The sequence below is a fragment of the Pinus tabuliformis genome, chromosome 3_2 (assembly GCF_031772625.1).
Source record: "Pinus tabuliformis cultivar Carrire ecotype Pingquan chromosome 3_2, CPIR1, whole genome shotgun sequence".
NCBI classification, from domain to species: Eukaryota; Viridiplantae; Streptophyta; class Pinopsida; order Pinales; family Pinaceae; genus Pinus; species Pinus tabuliformis.
In genome coordinates, this window is record NC_142302.1 from 1,231,819,480 (window position 1) to 1,231,845,867 (window position 26,388).

Sequence of the window (26,388 nt, forward strand, 5' to 3'; positions counted from 1 at the left end):
AATGGCCTCCACAAGGCTCATTATGGGCATATTTTAAAATGGAAAACACATATTCCTCTCTTACACATCTACGGATAATAAGATCATGTCTTGTGTAAAATAGCTCTCCTTTGATCCAGGAGTATGAAGCATTATTCTGAATGATACTTTTCCTCTCCCTAGCAGACAGGTGTGGTTGTGTTTTTCCCATGACAAGATAGTTTGTTGTATCAGCAAACCAAGAGGAGTTTGTTGAAACAAAAAAAAGGTGCTCAGTGAGAAATTAATCATCTATACGAATGGCTTGTCCATGATTATTCAATATAGAAAGATAATCAGCTACCACATTTGACTTTCCTAGCCTATCAATTATAGTCACATTGAATTCCTGCAGTAAAAGAAACCACCTAGTTATCCTACCACTAGTTAAAGGTTTTTTCATCAAATATTTTATGGCAGAGTGATTCATGTGTATAAATAATTCATATCCCGTAATATAGTGTCTAAACTTATTGCTAGGGAAAACCACATCTAGGAACTCTTTCTCTTTCATTGTATAATTAAGCTTGGTAGGTGATAAGTTTTTACTAATGAAGTATATGGCATATGATTGCTAATTTTCCTCCTGTCCTAATGTTGAACCAATGATAGTGTCCAAGGCATCTGAGGAGATATGGAATGGAAGAGAACAAATTTTGTCACACGGAATGAGTCGTTCTTGCGGACAAGACCGGCCACCCTAGTATCTAATGATATCTAGTGACAAGCAAGCCAATCAAAAACTATCTTTCTCTAAATATGCAATTTATAAACAAAGGAAAACAAGTGTTTTAGGCCTACCTTGGGTCCAATGCAATTTTGTGGGAGCCTCGCTCCTTTGATCCAAATGATCTCTCTTGTAGCGAATCTGCAAACATGAACAAGCACACAAATTAAATAGCACCTAAAAAGCCAATATCATAAAGCATACTTATCATGATGATCAAGGAATTCATGAAACAAATCACATAAGACAATTTGTTGAGAAAAATGAATCCAATTGGATTAATTCAAATCAAAGAAGAACTTTACAACCTGTGCCTTGATGTTTTACAAGCTCCTCCCAGGGTCCAACAAGAAGTCCCCTCTACTTTGACAAGTTTCACTCTCTTCCCAATGAAGCCAAAAGGTATGTGATCTCTCCTCTCAAGCTTAACTAGGAAGTCTCAATTCCACCAGCATTTACCCTCAAAAATGTTCCGCTTCTAACCTCCCTAGCAACCAACCCAATGCCTTAATTTATAGTGCAATGGAGGGAAGTTACTAGGTCCACCTTCAAAGGGATAAAGCCCTCCTTCAAAGGGATAGCTCCTCTCATCAAGGGATTAGCTCCTTCTCTTTTGGGATGCATGAACCACCTAAGAGCGAACCATCCACGTCAAAATTCCTTCTAGAATCATCTAGAATTAACCCAAAGTGAGTTTTTTAGAATAAACTTGCGCCTTTTTGACTTTCACAGGGGTCCGCACCCACTCCTTTAGAGACAGAGCGGGCAAGTCCGCAGGTAACATGAACAGGGGGTGCGGGACCGCAGGCAATAGTGAGAGAAAGTGCAGAACCAGAGGTTTATTGATTTTTAAGGTCTTTCTCTCATTTTCAAAGCTTGACATGAAGAGCTGAGGTTTGAGACTTGCTTAGGAGGACAGTATGAATGATGATAGACTCATATTGACTGCAAATAGTCATGGTGACAATATTTTGTGTAACAGATTTCCCCCTAAAGTGCGAAGTCTGTAGTAGATAAGGATTTCATTTATCATCTAAGAAGAGTGAAGTACTTTATCATTTCGAGGATCATCTTGTGGAGAGCCCGGTTGGAACCTGTAAAAACATTCAATGCAAAATATATAAATGAGATCATATCATCACTGAGGTAGGCATTCCCATACTCAGATCAAAACTAACTAGAATACTAACTACTGCTCTGATATAGGAATGATCTTGTAATACATCACAAGTATAGACACATGTAGACACAATATGGACGCAGCCATCTGTTTATGAGTAGTCCACTGTATAATTAATACAAAATTCCTCGCAGCCTGGATGGCGGAAACTAGATCCAGGGTCTTCATTTCTACTTCCCGAAATAGTACGATTCTAACCATGTGAATGAATGTGTCTAAGTCAAACATGGTAGAAACCACTTGATTACCAGTCAATGATGTAAACTATTAACAAGTGTGAGAGAAACCACCAGTAATGTCAATGGCTCTCAAAGTACTCAGTACAATCCATGAGATGTGAATAGATGTGTTGATGTCGAACATGTCACGCAATCCTTTGATCGAAGGTCAATGATGCAACCTATCGTCGAAGGCGAGAAACCTGCCATTGAGGCATGCAGATCCCAAGGTACTGACGATTTCTAGATCATCTTTCTAGATAATGATCTGAATTCGATAGAAAGCAATCCCTCGTAGGCAAGCCCACAACACGAAATCATAGATCAAGTTTGAAGAAATTTAGTTGCAAGGACTGACTCAGGGATGGTCAAAATAGATGATGGATATTTTGCAGATGAATGGCTTATCTGCACTGACCTCTTGAACACATACGACACAGCAGATGGTTTGGTGACAATTGACCCAAAGTTAATACCCAGAAACCGGCTGAAGACATTCAATATGGTTTGATCAACTGTTAGGCAACAGATTTCCCAACCCAGGTGAATAAAAGTGTCGTGTTCAAGAGTGGTTACAAAGTATGACAAACAGGCTCATTTTTCTCTCTTTTCCCCCACCATTTCTATCAAGTACCTCTTTATTTTTTACAAGCTTGAGGAGGATAACATTTGCTTGATTATAAGCTCATCCTTCGTATGAGTCCAACTTAGTTTAAATTCGAACCCTAAGAAGGAGTGGTCTATTCCTATTTGTAATTGAACAGGTCCTTTACTGTTAAATTTTAACGAGTCCAGTATAGGAGAAACTCGGCATTTTTAAATTTTAGAGAGTCTAAAAAAACTTAAGAAGACTCCATGGTTGTCCTTTTTCATAAATTTGTGTTTCCCAAGCCCGAAAAAGTATAAAATAATACTTGAGAGAACCACTTGATCATTACGACCAACGAGTACTTTTCGTAATTAGTGCCTCTGATCCGAAAAAGTAAAAAATTGATCAATGACACGTCGTTTTATAACTAATATCGAATTTGAAATGACAAAAATCCGGCAATCTTTTCATGTTTTTATGGTCAGAAAAAGAGTTGTAAGTGGACCGTCTTTTTAGTTCCGTTTTAATGAGCTTAAAAAGAAAAACTCGGCGATCTTTTCATGTTTTAGGAGTCAAAAAAGAGCTTAAAGGTGACTCTAATGTTTTTTCGTCGAAAATGACCGATTTCGCCTGAAAAATCCGTTATCCTGAACAAAAACTCAAACATTACTCATACCTGTTTAAAATGGATAAAAAAGCTTCAAAAGTTACCTCTTTAAAGTGAAACATAAACAAATTAAAACTCATTTATTCAAAAAAATTATAAAAAGGGCTTTTGTGAATTCATTTTTACCGTTTTAGTTTTGGGTGAGAAAATAGAGCTTTTGGTCAGAAACTTCCCGTGAAGATTGTGGAAAATCCGTCCGTTGGAATCGAACGCCGTCTCCTCCAGGTAATCCACATCATCCTACTCTTTCAATTCATCCATTTCAAAGTTGTTTTTAGGTTTTAATTTCATTTTTTAAAGGATTCTTAGGTTAGAAACCCGCACGCGGGGGCCCGCAGGCACAGCACAGGTAACCTACAGACCCCGACTTTTTCGTAACGGGAAAAAAGTCAGGGGTCCGCACCTGTCGTGAAGGCAAGGTGCAGACCCATGCACTGTCTCTAACAGAGAGGGTGTGGTCCCCACGGCAAGGGTTTTTAAACCTAAAATTCTCAATTTTCACCCAAAAACTTTGCTTTTATACATTCTAATTCACCTTTTTGTTGAATGTAGAGTATACATCATGCTTGATTGGCGAGAATGGGAGCATGAGGATGTAGATCTTGCCGCGATAAATCATCAACCTTCGATTGATGCATTGAAGGCATGCGGCTTATACAAATTTTGGGCCATACCTAGCATGAGGGCCCAGGTGGACTTTTTGCAGTGGCTGGTAGACAGGTGGAGCATACAGGACCAGTGCTTCTTCATTGGTGGTCACCAGCTCAAAATGGAGTCGGCAGACATTTACTTTTTGACTGGTTTGCCTAAGAGAGGTGAACACTTGACTCTATTCGGGACTAGGCCAGGTGGCCAGTCTGTCGATAGCCTCCGGCTAGAGTTTTGTAACAAACAGACTAGAGACAAAGCGATAGATATCAAAACCATATCCCTTCCTGAACTCAAGGTAATTGCGTTTACTGTTACCAGGCTCTACGGGAGCGCAGCACTACATGTAGCCACTGGATCCCAGATGCGGATGGTAGTTGACTTCTTTCGAGGCACCATCTTCAACTGGTGTGACGCTGTGTTGGCTAATATAAAAGGCCAACTGACTAGAGCCAAGAACAGACAACTGAAGACCTTTGGATATGGTGCTTTAGTTGTGAGCTTTGGTCTGGAGAGGGTCCCAATGTTGGTCCCACAACACCTCACTGTTGGAGCTGGACTTCCTCGAGAGCCCAAACTGATGCGATGGGTTGCAGTTATGGCCCATCATCCTGAGGAGGGGACAGAGGTCGTTCAATTCACTCCTGAGAATTTCCATTGGTTGGAAAACCAGGTTTTTGCTATTCAAGACTTTCCTTACGCTGGGGTAGATTTTCGTGGTGACCTAGACATGGCTCTTCCACCAGGAGAGTAATGGGATGACTCAGGTAAAAACATTTTCAACATTTTCCTAATTTAATTTTTTTTTGTTTTTATCTCGCCCAAAATTGATAGTAAAAGTTTCAAATGCAGATGTGGGTCCACGGTGACCAGCCGCTCTCTGGCCCTATGAGAGGAAACAACCAGCTGCAGCGGCACCAGCCCCAAAGGACGAATCAGTAGAGACCTTGGCCGAATTGGAGAGCCATATAGAGTGTTTGACAGGAGACATTCCAGAGACCGGAATAGATGACATTCCTCTTAGGCTACAGCGCTATGTGATTGGGGTCCCAGGACCTTTCAGGAGGTTTCTTTGTAAGGTGGCTCGTACAATGGTTTCTTTTCGAGATCATCACCAGTGATAGGATGATCACCTGTTGTAGACACATATGACATTTTTTTGCTTTTTGTACTATCATTTTTGCCGATCATAAGGTGTTTTTCAACCTATGATCGAAGACGATGTATATTTGACACACTCCTATATTATACTATATCACTATTACCAGCTTATCTTGTAAAACATGTTATCGAATGTTTTTAAATTTACTTGTATGATTATTGCAAATGTCTACTTAACATTCGAGAAGCAATTGCATCTGCTAATGTATTTAAATATCTTGGAATATGCTGATATTCAATATAGTCAAATTCACGTTCCAAGAGACGAAGTCTCAAAAATAATCTCAATAACACTAGATTTCTAATGGCATATACTCTATTAAGCTGTAATACAACGAGTTCAGAATCTAACCTCACTATCAAACTTCGAATCCCAATGTAATAGATTCAGATAATAACTCAATCACTGCACTATACTCAGCAATGTTGTTCATTGTTTGACCGAGGCTTACCCCATGCATAGATATCAACTCGTCAGAGGGCGAATAGATAACCCAAGCTACGGAAGAAATGTTCTGTGTATTACGACAAGCACCATTAGCAAAACCAATGTATGTTTGGAGAGGCATCGACATCTGCAATATCAAGAGTAAAACCAAGATAAGCAGGAATAATGACGAAAAACACTCTCTAAGCTAAGCACACTTTTTTAAACTAAAACACACCAGCTAGAAAGAAAACTAACCTAACTAAAAATCTCCACGCCCATTTTTAAGCATAATACCTCTTCAGGTAAAGACCATTTCTGGGTTTACCTAAAGAGACCCCGTCAAATTCTACCAATTCATAGGCTCCTTTTGCCAGTTTTCGCTTGACAACATAAGGACCGTGCCACATAGGTACGAATTTTCCAGTGCCTAATTTATCATTTGCTTGATCGTACAATAAGACTAGGTCTCCTGCCGAAAAATTTCGAGGGGTAACATTTCGATCATACTGAGCTTTAATACATTTGGCATGAGTTTCGATTCCTAATGCAGCATCACGTCAATTCTCATCTAGCTGAGCCAAGTATAACAAACGTTTTTCCTCTTTGAAAGTGGCTGAAAGTAACTCGATGGCCATTTGCAATGACGGGATTTCGCATTCAATGGGTAACACAGCTTCCAGACCATAAACTAGTTGGAAAGGAGTGAACCCCATTGACGTTTTTACTGAGGTTCGATACGCCCAAAGCGCTGAAAATAGCATGTTATGCCAATTCGACCTATGAATCCCAATGATTCGTCAGATCATGATGACTAGAACTTTGTTGATGGCTTCAACCAGACCATTAGCTTGTGGATAATATGGAGTTGAACTGTCGTGACGCAAGCCAAGTTGGCCTGTAAGTTCAGTCATCATAATGTTTCGAAAATGACACCCATGATCAGTGATAATCGCTTGTGGAACACCAAACCTAGCAATTATATGATTGAACATGAAAATCGCAGTTGTTTTGCCGTCTACCTCAAATGTAGGCATCGCCTCGGCCCACTTTGTAAAATAATCTACCGCAAGGATGATATACGCATGCCCCCCGGCTGAGTGAGGGTTACATGTAATCAAATCGATACCCCATTTCGCAAAAGGACCGACGGCAATTATAGGGTGGAGAGGAGCAGGTGGAGCGCGCATCTTTCGATCAAAAATTTTGCAATTGTGGCATTTTCGGACCGCGTTGATACAATCTTTAAACAAAGATGGCCAGAAGTAGCCAGCGCGCAATATCTTTTGGGCTATGGTAAACCCAGACATATGACCGCCACACGCTCCAGAGTGACAGTCATTCAGAACCCTTTCAGCTTCCTCATGAGTTAAACAACGTCAAAAAACAGAGTCCGCCCCACGGCGATAAAGAGTATCTCCAATAATTCTGAATTGTTGGGATTGGAATCGTATTTTTCAAGGTTCTGACCTTGAAATTTCTGGCCGCAAGGATTGGGTCTGGAGATAAACGATGATATCCCCATACCATGGATCTAAAGTGCTGATTAGAAACAAGGATTCATCCGCAATGGGCTCCTCCGCCAAATTTTCCGTGTCAGCACGCAGGAAGTCACACATTAACTCCGCAAAAACTAAAGATTTCTTCGACTTAGACTTTTCAAACTCCAAGTCGAACTCCTGCAAGATCACGATCCATTTGGAGTACTTGCCCCCTAGCAATTGTTTGGTTAAAATATAGATCATAGGGTTGCAATCAGAAATTACTGTAGTTTTACGTAGTAAAATGTAATGATGAAAATGTTGGACAGCTTGAACAGCTGCCAATGCCAATTTCTCCACATGTGAGTATTTTAGCTCAGTTGGATTTAAAGTTCGACTAAGGTAATATATCACATGTTCAGTACCGAATTCATCTTCCTGAACTAACACCATTCCAATGGTGGAATGGGAGGCGGCGAGATACAAGAAGTAGTCCTGGTTGTAGTTGGGAGGATGCAATAACGATACATGGGTCAACGCGTGTTTTAGTGCATCAAAATATTTATCATCTATCTTGTCCCAAAAGAATGGAGTATTCTGTTTCAACAACCAGGTAAACCCCTTTGTGATCTCGGCGTAGTTAGGAATGAATCGACGTAAAAAGTTTGCTTTCCCTTGCAGACTTTGGAGTTGGCGAAGACTCGAAGGAGGAGGCAATTTGACAATAGCTTCAACCTTCGAGGGATCGACTCAAATGTCGGCTTTCGAAACAACAAACCCCAGTAACCGACCCGTTTCTATACAGAAAACACACTTGTGTGGATTCAACCGAATTCGATAATGCCTACACCTCATAAAGATTGCTCGTAAATGGATGAGATGATCAGCTCGATGTAATGAATGAGTAGGTAATTCATCGGGATAGGGTTGCACAATGTGCTTGATGTCAAGAAACGCGTAAGACATGGCTCTTTGAAAAGTTGCCCTGGCGTTCTTGAGCCCAAAAGGTAATTTGCAATAAGCAAATGTCCCCCACGGTCAAATGAAAGCCGTTTTTGGTTGATCAGCAGGTAGAATATTGATTTGATTGTATCCGGAAAAACCATCCATGAAGGAGAATATTTCACTGTCGGCACAATCATCAATGATTTGATCAATATAGGAAGTTGGGTAATTGTCTTTTGGATAGGCTCAATTAATGTCCCTATAATCGATACATATTCTTATTGCCCCTTGCTTCTTTTCATTAACGGGAACAATATTCGATACCCAATCCGTTAACGGAATCGGATAAATGAAACCTGCTTTGAGTAATTTTTCAACTTCTGCTTTAATAGCAGCAGCGTTTCGCGGGTGGATCTGACGCAAACGTTGCAGGACGGGTTTAGCATCCGGGTAAGTTATGATTTCATGAACAATAATTGCTGGGTCAATTCCTGGCATTTCGTCATATGACCAGGCAAAAACGTCACGGAATTCTTGAAAGAGGGCCTTATATGTTTGAATTTCATCTTTCGTACAAGAGGCACCTATATGAATGTTTTCAACAATTCTAGGCTTAACCAAAATATCAATAGGAATAGTTCGAGAAATGTTTCCCAAATTTAACTCTGAATCAAGATTTTTCATTGGATTCTGAGGTTCCTTGACATATTCAGTCATAAAAATAGATGAAAAATCATTTTCAAAACGATCAATATCAGGTAAAAACGAAGATCTATGATGAAGATCTTCCCATGGTAAATCATCGACACATAGGATTTCACGAATTTCCTCATCAGTGTGAACAAGTTCCGAAAACATTGTTGAATCCGAGTTTGATATTGAAAGTGATTCCTCATGGACCACATTCATTAAGTCAATTTTGGTTGAAGATGGGTCGAAAAACGACTGCACAGCCTGATACGCAATTTCATATGGACTCAAAGGCATAACATCACCAAATGAGTCTATCTCAGATTCGGAAGGTACGATCCAAGGATCATCATAAACAATAGTGTCTGACGAAATCATATGAATGGTTGCAGTAGAAGACGATGTGTTGATAGGAGGAAAAGGAAAAGTTCCTAGTAAACCAGAATCTTTAACTAGTCCTACTCCAACATCCTTATATGGGATAGTTGTTTTGCTGACATGCTGAATACTTCAGAAGAGGCTGGGTTGGATGAAAAGTAAGTCAGCTGGTCTATAGTTACAATCTTTCCATTATGAGAGAACTTTATAAGCTGAAAGACCGATGAAATGACAGCTGTCATAGCGTAAGACCAACTACAACCCAAGAGAAGGTTGTAATCTAGAGGGGCATCAACCACCTCCACATCTAGATTAACAGTTTTGCCTTCAACCCCTATAGGTAAATCCTGTAGAATGCCAAAAGGATGAAACCCACGGCCATCAAAGGCTTTTAGAATCGTCGAGGATTGATTTAGCGTAGGAGAACCAAGCGATCTCCAACACTGTATCGACATAATACACGTTGAGGCTCCCTCATCAATCACAGTCCTATAACAAGGTCTGTTTTTTACTAACACTGGGATCTGGAAAGCCATTTGATGAGGTAAGCATGGTGTACTATTTTCTAGATCGAAAATTATAAGGTTCGAGTCCTGAATGTCAACAGCTCCTATAGCCGACAATAGTAATTTACGCTGTGCTGGGCATGATTGCAGCACTTCCAAAGCCGACATTGCTGAAGGTGAAACAGCCAAATCTTCAACAATGTTATAGTTCTGAGCTGCTCTCGCATGTGGATTGAAAGCTGACTTTCGAAGTATACCCTTGGCGGGCGGTTTGATTACTAAGTCTAGGTTAGGTTTCTCGATTTGTAGTGGATCGGAACCGGGAGTTGAAGTTGATGGGTTTGAATGAGAAGATTCTTCTTCCTTACCATCAATAGGACTTTTACTACCATAATCATGTGATCGAGTTGCAATCCTAACATGGGACATCATCATTATGGGTTCCTCAGAGGCATTTGAGGAAGAGCCTACCATCTTACTATCTTGACTAGGAAAAGGATCCTTCAAAATAGCAAGCGTTTGGGAACCTTTGACAATTTTCACAACCTCTGCATGATGAGGTTAGTCTCTTGTAAAATGCTCTTCGTCACAAATGAGACAAGGATAACAAGGTTTGCGTTTCTCATCAGTTGATTCCGCTTTTTCTGGTTTCTCTTTCAAATTTTTATCTTTTTTATTTTTCTTCTTTCCTTTCTTCTTACCGCCGGATTTTGATTTGGCTGTAGATGACTCTACAACATGAATATCGACGGAAATTTCCACGGAAGAATCTCCTGTCGGGGAATCTGGTAAAGTTATGATAGGAGAAGAATTCTTGGAAGATTTCTTCTTACTTTTGGTATTAACCATACCAATCATACCATCAGCGGCATGAGACCCTGAAGGAGCTGTAGTTATTTGATTTTGTTTAGGAAGATCGGGGATTTTCTCGTGTAATGTACCTGACTGCGTATAAACTAAGTCAAGGTATTGAGCTTGAGCAATTACTTGCTCTTCAGTAACGACTCCGGCCTTAGCTACATCTTCAGTGATCTTCGGCAATAAAGATTTTACAAACCATTCAGCTAAGATCTGATCCGGAATAAAAACTTTCACTAAACGTCATTGACGTCTCCATTCATGAATGTGATCTGAAATGTAAGTGGACGTTGACTGCTTTAATGAGGTTAATAATTCCGTGCCATTGTCATATCTGACTGGCAACTGAAAATGAGTTAAAAACGAAGTAGCTAACTGACTAAAGTTATAAAAAGTGGCTCGCGGTAACTCAATGTACCACTTGGCCGCAAGACCAATTAGAGTGTGCTGGAAAAGCCTTAAACGGATTGAATCATCTAAAATGGAATTAGACGCACACCAGAGGTGATAAGTCATCACATGGTTCGACAGGTCCTCTCCTGATTTGCCTTCATACTTAGGAATATCACTAGGCAAATTATTCGGCATTGGCGGCCAAAACGGAAGATAGTTAATTGGATCGTTCGTAAGGCACGACAAGTCAGGCAAGTCCAAAGTTGCAATAAACGGTAACTGACGATTAGGGTCCCTGAAACCCTGGGTCATGAGACCAGCTGATGAGCCCCAAATTTGGTAACATTTTGGGCTCATTTTTCCTAACTACCCTTGCTCAATCCTTCATTTTTCATAACTTATGCATCATTTTTTAGTATGTTTATGTCATTTGTACGAATAAGGGTAGTCACTATTCCTAGGTGGCTAACACGTGCTCATTTCAGGTTTTTTGACACATGACGGAGCAAAACCGAGCAGACAAGGGCTAGGAGACAGCCAAGATGGGGTTGAGGATTCGTAGGGGGGTTGTCCACGGCATTAAATAGCCTTCCTCAGGATCTTCACCCCCAACTCCGAGCTCCAAAAGCCACCAAAACCGGATCTAGAAGGCAGTCAAACAGATTTTGTGGAAGCAGCTGTTCACTCCCAGTTTGGTCAACCAACTCCCATAGATTTAGGAGGCCAGCTTGGGGCCTCGTGATGTATAAATGATAAGGCTTCAGCCTTCGAAAAGGACTTTTTGAAAAACTTTTGCACATTCTGCACTACGAGCTGCCAGCTCTGTTTTTGCTCTTTTGTAGCCATCATTGGCATACCTATTGACTTATGATTATTATTTTTTAATGAGAAGTAGTCAGATTTGATCTCAGCTCTGAGTTTCTAGAGGAGCCATAGCTCTCGGGGTTGGGCCCAACCTGAGAGCCTAGGGCCTCCTTCTTTGTATTGATATCTTTCCTTTTAGCATTATGATTTTCTTTACATGCATTTGAAACGCAGTTTGTTGAGTTAGATTTCGTTGTGTGGTTAAGAAGGTCATTGTTGAAAGATAGAGTTGCTTCAGATGTCTAAAATAGAGTAATGAGATAAGAATTGATAAGAGTTCCAGAAAAGGGTTGCCTGCACTCTCATTTTCACCTCTTTCTAGGGGCTGGAATTGCAGACAGTGCTACCCAACAAAAACACTAGTTTGCCTACTCATGCAATCTTTGGTGCAATGTTTTCATTTGTAAGAGTTATTCATGCGTTCAGACCTCTTGGAATGTTTCTTTTCTTCAGTACTATACTTGGTTCTCTTTAGAAATAACGTTGTTGTTCATTGGTTTCATTAACAGTTAGGATAGATTAGTTAATATTTTGATTATGTGCAGGACGTGGATGATTTGGTTAAGTTTACACTGTGCGGTGCATCTCCATCACTCTCTCGTCCATCTAAGCTTTGTCCAGGCCAACTGCTCATCTCCAAATTAGATCCCTCGTCTCACAACTACTCTTTTGCCCACGTCACCCTACCTTCATGGCCTTCTATTTCCTCTGACCTCTTTAAGACAAGCTAGCTTTCCACACCCTCTCATCACCTCATCTCTCTGTCACTAAGTCATTACAAACCCCTATCCTACCTCCCTACCCATCCATGCGTCCTCTTCCACTCACCCATCATCCAAAATCCAATCGTAGAACATCCTGTAGGAATTGCTGAACATCCTGTAGAAATTCTGAAACGTCCTGTAGAACCCCTGCAGACTTCCTGTAGAAGCTCACAAATGAGGTTTCTTGATATCCAAACTTTTTGAAACTCTCTGGAAGGGTGTTATGGACTCCTTAGACCCCCTCTGAACCTTCCCAACCTTTTCCAAGACTTTTTCCTCCTTGATCCACCTCTGCACAGTCAAAAATAGTTAAAAGCACATGCATGATAATCCCAACAACTTAATCAAAAATACAAAAAGACATTTTCTTGAGATAGAGGTAGTCTAGACACATGTATTTTACCTTCCTAGAAGTAATGGCATCTCTTTCAGTAGTTTGCATGCTCTCCTTTGCGTCAGTAGGACTAGCTGGTAGAATTAGGGTTTGCTAGGGTTTGCGTTTATTTTTGACTTTCAGTTTCCTTTTTGCAATTAGATTAGCTTCCTTCGAGTTAGCTTTCATCCATCAACTAAAAAGCTTCTTCTAGAGCTCATAGAAGTTGGCTTAAGCTCCTAGAGGACTTGTGCCAGCTGACCAAGTGACAGCTGCGGCAAGAGCTAGTACTTGTGCATACAGCACCGTCGCTTCCAAGTTTGTTACGAACTACCGGGTTGATAAGATTAAAGAAGGGAGTCCCAGGAGTTGTAGCATTATTGCTACAATACTGGAGCCCACCATCTTTTTGGCGACGTTTCCGGGGAAGCGTCAGAGTATTGGTGATTGTTGCTTTTCTTCTATTTTCCTACTCTTGCCTTCTGCTAAGTAGTTTATTTCATTTCCATTCTGCAATTTCCTTTCCGCAAAAGTAGCATAGATATTTCCTGCTTTCATAGATTAGCATTTCAATTCCACAGTTTCATTTCTGCAAGCGTAGATTAGTATTTCAATTCCGCAAGCGTAGCCTAGCATTTCATTCTTGCAATTTCATTTGAGCAAAATAGATTAGTTCTTTCATGCTTTCATTTCAATTCCGCATTTCCATTTCAGCAAGATAGTTAGTTGCAGTTCAATCTATTTTAGTTTTGCAGGTACCAGAAAAAAGAACAAAAGCAATCAAAAGTCTTTCCATTTCATGCCTCGTAGAAATCAAGATAAAATAGGAAAATTCTTACCCAAAACCCCCACCACATCACTGAGTCACCCTTCTCTCTTCTTTGGTGACAGTGATCCAGAAGAACCTATAGGCGAGCCTCCTGAGATATACGAAGATCCTATAACAGAAGAAGAGTTAGAAAACACTCCATCTGAAGCCATGGCTGACAATAGGAGAGAGGATGAGAGAATAGAAGGTGCCTTCCCCATCCGAGAGACCAATGGAGACATGAAAATGAAAAACATAAGCCCCTCCGCTTTACCTCACTTCCATGGACTGACTACTGAAGACCCTGATACCTTCCTGTTTGAGTTTGTCGTCCTTTGTCGAACCTATGACTATACCGAAGATGGGCAAAACCTGAAACTCTTCCCCTCTACCCTTAAGGATGCAGCATTACGCTAGTTCATGGGCTTACCTGGGAACAATATCACCACTTGGGCTCAGATGCAGCAAGCTTTCAATACCAAATACCGGGACTACTGTAGGTCCAAGGAAGCCAAGGGAGAAATCTTTCGGATGACCATGGGGAGTGATGAGTCTTTAGAATATTACGAGGAAAGGTTCCAACTTAGCTATAAACGGGCCAGGTGCACACTTGACCCTGAATCTCTCAAGTTGGTCCTGCTCCGAGGAGTCCCTGAAGACCTTTTAGATACCCTTCACATGCTAGCTGGAGGAGATATTTACCAACTACCTTATGAGGATATAAAGACTGTGTTTAGGAACCACTCTAGGGAAGCCCGGAAAAGAGGTAGAGGAAACCCCCTCTCAGCTAGTACTCCTTTCTCCAAACATGAGTTTGCGAATCAATTAGAGGACCTCAAGAGTGAGGTGAGACAGACCATTGCCATGCAACTTGATACATTCCGAAGCCAGCAGAAGAAAGAGGAAGCTGAGAGGGCTTTGGCTATCTTCTGCCCTAAGTGTACAAGGAAGCGCCCTAAGAACGAGTGCCCATTACATTCGGTAGAGGTATGTTTCATTTGTGAGGAGGACCACCCCACAAACCAATGTCCAACCTTACCTGGGCTTCAAGCCATGTACCAAGGGACGGAAGTGCACACTGAACCTCTCTATTTCCTCAACCAAAGGAGGCCACATGGACCGAGACCTTACCAGCAGGGGATGCAAGGGACATCCCAAGCTTATTATAGCCCCAACCAATCTGCCCCTATGCCTTCCTGGGTCCCCCCTGCTCATCCTTCCTGGTCTGTACCTCCCCCATGGTCTTACCCACCTTAGTACCATACTCAACCGGGGTGGAGGCCCCAGTACAACACTCCTCCCGCCATTTTGCCTCCACCACCAGCTCAACCACAACCATTACCTCCTGCTCCTCCAAGACAACCCCAAATGCCTGCTCAACCGAACCCGAATCCCAACAACCGACAGGCCCAGCAGGTATATGTTGGAGAAACAACATGCCCTACCTATGCTGTGGAGATCCATGAGATCAACCTGCGATCTGGGAAGACTCTTCCGGATCGCCAACCTCCTCCCCCAGAGGACGAGGAAGATAAACAGGAAAGTGAACCAAAAGCCATTCCACCCTTTCCTGAGAGACTAACAGCAACCACACAACCCAACCCAGAGGAGGATGAGCTTCTGGGAGAACTCAAACAGTTGTGTGTGAGAATACCACTTCTCCAAGCCATCAAAGATGTACCGATATACAACAAACTGGTTAAGGAAAAGTGTTTCAGACACCCAGGCAGGCGAAAAAGAGAAGCCTCAACCATCAACGTCATAGGACAACTGTCTGATCTTATGTTGGGGCAAGTAATCTGCCCAAAGTATTTGGATCCTGGGAGTCCTGTAGTTGATGTCCACATCAATGGCACCATCATACCACACACATTGATTGATCTGGGGGCTACCATTAATGTGATGACCAGAGATACCATGCTCAAACTCAACCTTCAGGGTTCCTTGAGAAAGACCTCGACAGTCCTACAACTAGCAGATCGCTCCACCGTGACTCCCGAAGGGATTGTAGAGGATGTCTTGGTCTCTGTTGACTCTTGGGAATACCCTGCAGACTTCTTGGTTCTTCAACCAAAGGCAAAGCTTACTGGATACCCCCTTATTTTTGGAAGGCCTTGGTTAGCCACTGCGGATGCTTACATAAGCTGCCGTGCAGGAAACATGACCATCAAAAATGGTCCTATGTCCAAGCATCTAGTCCTATACCCTCCTGCCCAACCCTTATTAGAGCATGACTTACTAGTTTGGTTGGAGGAAGGAGAAGAGGATGAGGTGTACTCTGCACCCTTGTGAACCCTAGACACCACTAGGGGAGGTCCCCCAACCGAGGATGATTTGATTGAGACCTTGATTCAAAATCCACCTCCCAGTGCATTGTCCTTAGAGAAATGGGTGGAGGATGCCCAAGCCAGCACCTTAGTGGACCTTTGTGTGACCAATCTAGTCACTCCCAGAGTCAAAAATGTGGAGTTTGGCCCCGAGAGAACGTTAAAGATCAGCTCCTCCCTATCTCCTTCCCAGGAAAAGGAGCTGTGTAGTCTGTTGGCCAGTCATCTAGATGCTTTTGCTTGGAGATATAAGGAGATGAAAGGAGTCCATCCTTCGGTCTGTACCCATCACATCTACATCAAAGAAGATTGTAAACTGATTAGGCAACCCCAAAGGAGAATGAATCCAACCCTTAAGGACATTGTCAAGGAAGAATTGCAAAAACTGTTGGATGCAGGATTCATTTACCCCATCTCGGATAGCGAATGGGTGTCCCCTCTGGTGTCGGTTCCCAAGAAAAACGGGAGAAACTGTGTGGACTACCGAGAACTGAACACCAAGAAAGACCACTTTCCTCTACCCTTCATAGATCAAGTGTTGGATGGACTGGCAGGAAAGAAGTTTTTCTCTTTCCTAGATGGGTTTAGCGGGTATAATCAGATCCAAATCAGCCCGGAAGACCAAGATAAGACCACCTTCACTTGTCCTTGGGGTACCTTTGCTTACCGAGTTCTTCCCTTTGGGCTATGCAACGCTCCTGCCACCTTCCAGAGAGCCGTCTTGAGCATCTTTTCTGAGCTGGTCCATGATTCGGTGGAAATCTATATGGATGACTTCACTCCTTATGGGTCCAACTTCCAGGAAGCATTGTCCAATCTGGGAAAAGTCCTAACCAAGTGCATTGAGATGAACCTGTCCCTTAGTCCTGAAAAGTGTGAATTCTTGATGACTGAAGGGACCATGCTAGGACATACCATTTCTCGCCAAGGGTTACAGGTGGATCCTAACAAAATTGCTCTCATCAAGAAGGTTCCACCTCCTCAGAAGGTAAGAGATGTTTGAAGTTTCTTAGGTTTAGCAGGGTATTATAGGAGATTCATTAAAGACTTCAGTAAGCTAGCCTCGCCATTGTTTGGCCTCTTGGCAAAAGATGTTGAGTTTAAATGGACTGACGATTGTCAGAAGGCTCTGAATGAATTAAAGGATAAGTTGGTGTCTGCCCCAATCTTGCGAGGTCCAAATTGGGCCCTACCTTTCCACATCCACACTGATGCCTTGAACAAAGCCATAGGGGCAGCCTTAGGACAAGTTGAACAAAAGCTTCCATACGCCATATACTTTGTTAGCAAAAACTTATCCAAGGCAGAACTGAATTATACTGTAACTGAGAAAGAATTCTTGGTCGTGGTCCATGCACTGAACAAGTTCCTACATTATATGACTGACTATCAAACATTTGTACATACTGATCATGCTGCAATTAGATATTTAATGAATAAACCAGATGTGAATGCTCGTATTATTAGATGGTTACTTTTGTTGCAGTAGTTTGATTTGACTATCATTGACAAACCAGGTAAAGAAAATGTTGTTGCTAACTTCTTGTCTAGATTGGATTTACCTGCAGGTGAGGATGGAACAGTGGATGACCAGATGCCAGATGAACATCTGTTTGCTATCTCAGTACTCTCTCCATGGTTTGCTGATATAGCAAACTACCTTGTCTCAACACAGTTCCCTCCGCACCTATCCTCAAGAGAGAAGAGCAGAATCGTAAGGAAGAGTGCCTCATTCACTTGGATCGGGGGCAACCTGTTCAAGCTTGGCCCCGATCAGATCTTAAGGCGTTGTGTAAGGGAGGAGGAAGTCTTTGATATCCTCCTAACCTGTCATGACGGGCCTTGTGGAGGACATTTTGCAGCCAAAAGAACTGCCTTCAAAATCATACAGGCAGGCTACTATTGGCCCACGCTTCATCAAGATGTCAGAAGGTATATCAGCCAATGTGACCGATGCCAAAGGATGGGGAAACCGACTCCAAGGGACGAAATGCCTCTCCAACCTCAAGTGACTCTTGAGCCATTTGAGAAGTGGGGTATGGATTTTGTGGGTCCAATCAATCCTCCTTCGACGCAAAGGTCTTACATCATTGTGTGCACTGACTACATGACAAAGTGGGCAACAACCAAGGCAATCAAAGCAGCGACAGAAGAAAAGGTGGCCGAGTTCTTAACAGAAAACATCTTCTACAAATTTGGCTACCCAAGAGAGCTAGTCACCGATCAAGGAAGCTAGTTCACCTCCAACTTAATTGAAGACCTACTCGCTCATCACAAAATCAAGCATAGGACTTCCACCCCCTATCATCCTCAAGAAAATGGGCAGGTGGAAGTCACCAACAGAGCATTGGAAGGGATCTTGACTAAGGTGGTGAGCAGCAGTAGAAAAGATTGGGCAGATTGCCTGGTTGAGGCCACTTGGGCTTACAACACCACTTGGAAGACCACAACCGGCTTCACACCTTATGAGATGGTCTATGGGAAGAGAGCTTTGCTGTCAATTGAGTTCGAGTACAACACCTTGAGGATGGCAGCTCAGCTGGTCCTAGATCTCAGCCATGCCCAACAAGAAAGGTTATTGCAGCTGAATGGGTTGGACGAGCACCGAATGCAGGCCCTTCTCCACTCAGAAGTGGTTCAACTTCAGAGGAAGGTATGGCATGACCAACACCTCAATGACAAGCAATTCCAGCCGGGAGATTGGGCGCTGTTGTACGATTCCAGACATAAGGATTTCAAGGGGAAGCTGAGAACAAGATGGCTAGGACCATATGCAATGGAAAAGTGTAATGACAATGGGTCTGTTCTTATTCGGACCATTGATGAGGAAGCCATCCCCATGCTCGTTAATGGGCATCGACTAAAGATCTACAGAAAGCCTATTTCAAGGCAAGAATTCATCAAAACTGTGGAAAAATCAGTGCTGGTCATAGAGAAGGGTTCTGCCTCTGGTTTGGGCATACCCTGAACATCAAAAAATATATATATATATATATATATATATAATAAAGATCCTTGGGTGAAAACCTTTTTGAGGCTCCCAAGGCAGATGGTAGGGGTGAAAACCTCACGAAGGCACCCCTGCTGTCTTTAAAAAAAAAAAAAAGAGAAAAAAAAGGAAAGGAAGAAAGAAAAAAACAAACAAAGAAACAGGAAAACAGGCTCAAGATTTGACAATTCATGCAGGTTGCAGGTATTCCATGCAGAAAAAGAGGTCCCTCAACTCAAGGACAAGGGTCCCTACTATGCTACCAGGTGACCTCACCAGCACTCCCTCCAGAAACACTCATCTCTTCCAAGGTCTGGGCACGATTTGATCACAGTTTAGCCTTCTACAGGAAGCTACAGGACTTTCTACATGAAGTTCTATATTTCTACAGGAAACTTCCTATAGAATCTTTCGACGGCCCAGGACCGACTGTGTGGAAGAATTTGAAGCCTGAAGTCCAATACGAAGGCATGCAAACCAATGTTTTTCTCCATCACCCACTGCTATCGCCTCCTTCTACCACCCCTGTTGCCATGCAATGGAAATACCTGCACAGTCAAATCAGAACGTTGGATTCTCAGAAGAAACAATTCTCAAATGGAATAAAGTATGCAGAGGCCCCATGCACTACTTATCAAAGCCATCCGAGGACCCTGCGACTGTGACCGTGATTCCACCGTTTCCACCATTTAGGCATGCACCCAAGGAGGAGAAACGGCTACAGGATATCCTACAGGAATCCTGTAGCAGTTGATCCGGCTAGAGCATACACCATGAAGGCACCTGCAACTCATAGAGCGCGCACATGCACCATCCGCAACCAGGTAACCGGTCTCGTAACCAGCAACAGTCAGCAAGAAGGAACCCCCGTGCCTGTGCATGAAGCAGCAGCGAGCGGATCCGTCACCCTCGTCCTAAAGCCTGAAAATAACGTCGCGGCCGCACAGGTAAGTGCCTCACCCTTTTTCATCAAATTACATGAACAATGCTCTAAAATGTGTGCGAGTATGGAAATAAATGGGTTGAGCCAGTCGGGTAGCCATTCAACTGGCCACCATGACCAGTCTGATGGTCTCGTCCGATTCGGAAAGTGTTGGTTGTGTCAAACAAGACAGGAAATGGACACGTGGGAAGCGTCCAGTCGGGGAGAAGCGGCGATCTAACAGAAATGGCAGCGGTAGATATGTAGGGAAAGATTCGGTGGTCAGACAGACTTACAGAGGAATGATAACAGGTGACGTCGTCCAATGGTCCAGCAGGGACAGCTCACCCCCGCACCACGAGTTCCGCAGGGATTCAAATCCACTGGCTAGATCGCGTATGGCACTCCACTCATTTATCATCAACCGCTTTGCAGTCGAGTAAGCGTCCGAAATTCCCTGAAGACTGTTACTCCGAGTCCTCGGCTTGTTCAAACGTCCGGTGGTTGCACAGAAGGCCCAAAACCACTGACATGCTCTCCAGAACCCGTGCACGACTTCTACAGGAAGCTGCGCTACAGGAAGCTCACCGCTACGGAGGAAATTAATCTATTCACGTCAAAGGTGGCAAGATGGAATGAGGTAAGCCTGAACCTAGTCCTCCCATGCAATTGGTTCGAAGGGTGGCGAAGTCGACGTCCTAAAAATGTAGAACTACAGTCTGCGCATGAATTTGCAAGCATCGTCTTACTTCTGCATGAGAATTGTCGTTGTAGTGTATATGCATAGTTTTCTACAGGATTTGGTTCATAATTGAGCCACTGTCAAGGCTCACCTGTAGATAGCCGTGAATTCACAAACTATGTGCTTGACAGAGGCGTAATTCTGTGCTCTGTCTGAGGAAATCCCAAAGGTCCATCTTTTGATACGCGCCAGCCAGCGCCGGCTAACACAGCAAGCTTTCACCATGCTGGGTGGGTTCATTAGGAAAGAACCGACAGACTCAAAGAAGCTACGGGAAAACCCTGAGGTGGTAGACATGTTTTCTCGTGCACGGTGGATGTCGTTCTGCGACAAGCTTCAAGGTTACGATGACGAGGTGGCAGAGGAATTCCTGCGAGCTTTGAAGCCAAAATCAAAAACGCTGGCCGTTGTCAATTTCAGAGGTTTGAATCTCAGACTCACCCCACAGTTCATCGGTAGAGTCACTGATCTCCCGATGGGGGTACCGTGGGATAAGGAGGAGAGAAAACTAGGCCAGAAGGCTAAGAAGGAGTTCTTTCTGCCAGAGGAGCAATTCTCAGAGGACAAGAACAGAGTTCGAAGAGCTAGCCTACAACCACTCTGGAGTGAGGTCAGCCTCCAAATTATGAAATATATCACGTGCAAAGGATGATTCAACATCGTATATGGGTACCATTTCCGGCTACTCACAGAACTTAGGCACCAAATGGACCTACCCTCGGAAAAAAAGTTAAGTATTCCTTACTTCCTCCTGCAGTCCATGACTGAATGTGCCACCAAATTACGAGAGGGAACGCCAGACCAGGTAGCCCATCATGGGCTCATTAAGCTCCTCGTGGAGGATGCACTCCACACATACACCGTCCCTCTCTCGTGGGAAGCCTTTCGAAATTTGACTAAGGATGGTGACATCAAAATGTTGGCTGAGGAGCTCACCTCCTCCAGCAGCGAGGAGAAGGAACCAATTCAAACAGAGAAGAAAGGAAAAGGCCAAGAAACCATGGCCAAAGCACCAAAGAAAGAACAAAAGGGGAAACAAGAGAAACACCAGGTTTCCAAAACAGAGGATGACAAACCCACATTAACACCCAGGGAGAAAAGGTTACAGAGCAGGGTGGAAAGGACTGAACAAGTCCACGTCAGTGAAGGCACCTCTAAGGCAGCCTCAGCAAAGTCAAAAGACAAAGCACCCTCAGCCAAACAGGCTAAAATGGTGCCACCTGTTTCTACAGGAAAATCAAAAACAGCTTCTACAGGAAGCCAGAAATTAGCCGCTACAGGGCTTTCTACAGGAAGTCCTGAGAAAGGAAAACAGAAGGGGAAGACAGCCAAAATCCTTGCAAGGGAGGCAGCAGCTGTGCTGGCCACCCTTAGTACCCCTCCCAAGCCGAAGGAAAAATGAAAGAGGGAGATCCCTCTGTATTTCAAAGCAAGGAGAAGTGTGAGAATCAAAACAGGCAGGCCCCAACCTTCATCCAGCAGCCCAATTACCATAGAAGACACCCCTACCTCGCCAAGGGAGAGGTCCCCCTCAAAAATATTAGTCACTTATGAGCGCGGGAGCCCGAAGACAACTGCCTGGAAGGAGAGAATGGACAGGTTGGCTTCAAAAACCCCGCTACAGGATGCTGAGGCCGTTCTACAGGAAACATTGGCCAGGCTCAAGGAGACTGAAAGAATGGAGGGAGAGGCAGCCACATCACCACCAAGGGAAGACAGAGTAGAGCCACCGAGGGAAGAAGAGGTAGAGCATATTCCGGAACCTCGTCCCCAGCCAAGCTTGAGCTCGTATTATAACTTTTTGGAGGCTGGAAAAATTATTCCACAAAAATTCACAGTGCCGCTTTTCTTTGCGTTGGAGGAAGAAAGAGTGAGAACCCACACGTGGATGAAGATAGCTAAATCTAAAGGAGTGGCAGATATAGGCCCCTTGGAGGAATAACTCAAGGAGGCACGAAGAGAATTAGCTATGGCCAAACACGTGGGAAACTGCCAGCGGGTATTCCTACAGGAAGAGAATGAGAAACTCAAACTGCAGCTACAGGAACAGAGGAAAGAAAGGGGCACAGCATCAGGGGACACTACAGCAGAACCTCAAGGCAAAGAAGGACTGCAAGTTGGTCTTGGGGAGCTAACCCCGCATCTACAGGAAAGGGAACTGCAAGCACAAATCGAGATACAAGCTCTCAAACAGCAGTTGCAACAAAAAGAGGCACAACTGGCCTGCATGGCCAGTTGGGCCATGGATGCTCTACAATGTAGACAACCGGCCAAATCTTATGTCCTATACCTACGGGACCAGTGGCTGCAATTCCAAATTAATGCATTGGCACAGAGGGGTATCTCCCAAATCCAAGACCCCAACCATTTCACAGAGTTATGCAATAGCAGTTCATCAGAGGACAAGGCCAAGCTATCGGAGTTCTATCTCCATAATTTGGCCCTTCCTAATGTGACTTCATGGGATCCCAACACAGTCGTAGGAGATATGCAGTTGATGCCATTTGCCTCATGGTTGAACCATGAAGCAAAGAGAGCAGCAGAGGTCAAAGAGGTCATGAACCAAGAGTTACATGAGCCACTGCTGATTAGAGCAGAGCCAGGGGAACCCACTACATTGATATCAGCCCACCAACACTTAGCAACCGACTCTCAAGCTTTATTGAAATACATGGATCAGCAGGCTCAGGCTATAGCACATTTCGAGGATATGGAGCAACTATTAGGGGACAATTGTGTTCATGCTTGCACCCGCCAATGGAACACATTGTCCCACAGCCTCAAAATCAGGGAATATCACACTCCAACTCGAATGAGGGAAGCTCTAGTACGGGTGCCCCTCTACAAGAAGTCCATACAGAACCTCCAAGCCAGCTGGATTGGCCTCAAGCTAAGCCCACCTTTGCTTTTAGGATTGATGGAAGGCAGCACAGAAAAAGAAGAGCATAAGCAGTGGGAAGAGGTGGAAAGGAAGGCTGGGTTCCATGCCAGTGAGGAGGATCCTACTTCAGAAGCCTGGGATGTGAGAGTGGCGGTGAAAGCAATGAAGGACGAGGAGTTGGATTAGTTGCTCAGGGATGAGCAATCATTTTAGCTGGGGGGTGATGATGAGCCCCAAATTTGGTAACATTTTGGGCTCATTTGGCCTAACTACCCTTGCTCAATCCTTCATTTTTCATAACTTATGCATCATTTTTTAGTATGTTTATGTCATTTGTACGAATAAGGGTAGTCATTATTCCTAGGTGGCTAACACGTGCTCATTTCAGGTTTTTTGACACATGATGGAGCAAAACCGAGCAGACAAGGGCTAGGAGACAGCCAAGATGGGGTTGAGGATTCGTAGGGGGGTTGTCCACGACATTAAATAGCCTTCCTCGAGATCTTCACCCCCAACTCCGAGCTCCAAAAGCCACCAAAACCGGATCTAGAAGGCAGCCAAATAGATTTTGTGGAAGCAGTTGTTCACTCCCAGTTTGGTCAGCCAAGTCCCATAGATTTAGGAGGCCAGCTTGGGGCCTCGTGATGTATAAATGATAAGGCTTCAGCCTTCGAAAAGGACTTTTTGAAAAACTATTGCACATTCTGCACTACGAGCTGCCAGCTCTGTTTTTGCTCTTTTGTAGCCATCATTGGCATACCTCTTGACTTATGATTATTATTTTTTAATGAGAAGCAGTCAGATTTGATCTCAGCTCTGAGTTTCTAGAGGAGCCATAGCTCTCGGGGTTGGGCCCAACCTGAGAGCCTAGGGCCTCCTTCTTTGTATTGATATCTTTCCTTTCAGCATTATGATTTTCTTTACATGCATTTGAAACGCAGTTTGTTGAGTTAGATTTCGTTGTGTGGTTAAGTAGGTCATTGTTGAAAGATAGAGTTGCTTCAGATGTCTAGAATAGAGTAATGAGATAAGAATTGATAAGAGTTCCAGAAAAGGGTTGCCTGCACTCTCAGTTTCACCTCTTTCTAGGGGCTGGAATTGCAGACAGTGCTACTCAACAAAAACACTAGTATGCCTACTCATGCAATCTTTGGTGCAATGTTTTCATTTGTAAGAGTTATTCATGCATTCAGACCTCTTGGAATGTTTCTTTTCTTCAGTACTGTACATGGTTCTCTTTAGAAATAACGTTGTTGTTCATTGGTTTCATTAACAGTTAGGATAGATTAGTTAATATTTTGATTATGTGCAGGACGTGGATGATTTGGTTAAGTTTACACTGTGCGGTGCATCTCCATCACTCTCTCGTCCATCTAAGCTTCGTCCAGGCCAACTGCTCATCTCCAAATTAGATCCCTCGTCTCACAACTACTCTTTTGCCCACGTCACCCTACCTTCTTGGCCTTCCATTTCCTCTGCCCTCTTTAAGACAAGCTAGCTTTCCACACCCTCTCATCACCTCATCTCTCTGTCACTAAGTCATTACAAACCCCTATCCTACCTCCCTATCCATCCATGCATCCTCTTCCACTCACCCATCATCTAAAATCCAATCGTAGAACATCCTGTAGGAATTGCTGAACATCCTGTACATAGAAAATTTTATGGGCGAATGTTCGCCCTTTGGCGAAATTAAGGGGTTTTAAATTTTTAGTGGGCGAATATTTTGTATCATAGTACATTTTTACAAATCACCTCAAATAGCCCACCTTATTTTAAGGGAGAGGGTAAAAAAGGTAAATTTAGCCCTTGAAATTAGGAGTTACAACCTTCCATTCGCCCATTTTCAAGAATAGGTTTTATTTAAGTGAATCCATTCGCCCATTTTGAAGAATAGGTTTTATTTAAGTGAATCCTATGGGCCAAATACCATATTTATAAAAGAGGTATGGTAAATTAATAAAAATATAAATAAATGAGAGGAATGGTAAATAAATAAAACATTTTTTATATTTACTCCATAAGTCACCTTATATCCATGCAAGGGTGTAAACAAATAAAAATATAAGTAAAGTGGAGGTATGGTAAATAAATAAAACGTCCTTTTATACTTACTCAAAAGGTATGGTAAATAAATAAAAATATAAATAAACTAGACATATGGTAAATAAATAAAACCTCTTTTTATATTTAGTCCATAACCCTCGTTCTATCTATGAAGGTTCAAGAAAGAGGTTTTATTTAAGTGAATCCTATGGGCCAAATACCATATTTGTAAAAGAGGTATGGTAAATTAATAAAAATATAAATAAACAAGAGGTATGGTAAACAAATAACACATTTTTTTATATTTACTCCATAAGTCACCTTATATTTACGAACACTCAAAAAATGTGTTATATTTAGGTGAAACCTATGGGCAAAAAAATTGTTATTAATACCATGCAAAAAAACATTATTAATAAAAATAAAAATGGCACATGGTATTGACCCATGGTTTTCACCAAAATGGCACATGGTATTGACCCATGGTATTCACCTGGAATGTAGCCTATTTAAATGGGGGAATTAAACCAGCATAGATCCATCTTTACTCTAGATCTACTAACCCCCGAGAGGTATCAAATATCGTGATATGCAAACTAGCATAGAGTGAAAAAATATTTGATCCCTCTCGGGGCTTGGTGGATCAAGAGTAAAGATGGATGTTGTAATTTAATGTATGTTAAACATTTTAGCTTGGTTAAAATAAAAAATAAAATAAAAATCAACTATTAATTTTATTAATTTTTATAAATTACTAATAGTAATTTTTAAGCTCCAGGTTTATGA

General features: G+C 42.7%; 1 pseudogene; it reads right to left on the minus strand.

The window, feature by feature from the left end:
- Positions 1-262: 262 nt before the first annotated feature.
- LOC149185193 (protein disulfide-isomerase like 2-2 pseudogene) overlaps positions 263-26,388 on the minus strand; it is a 56,396-nt pseudogene continuing 30,270 nt past the window's right edge.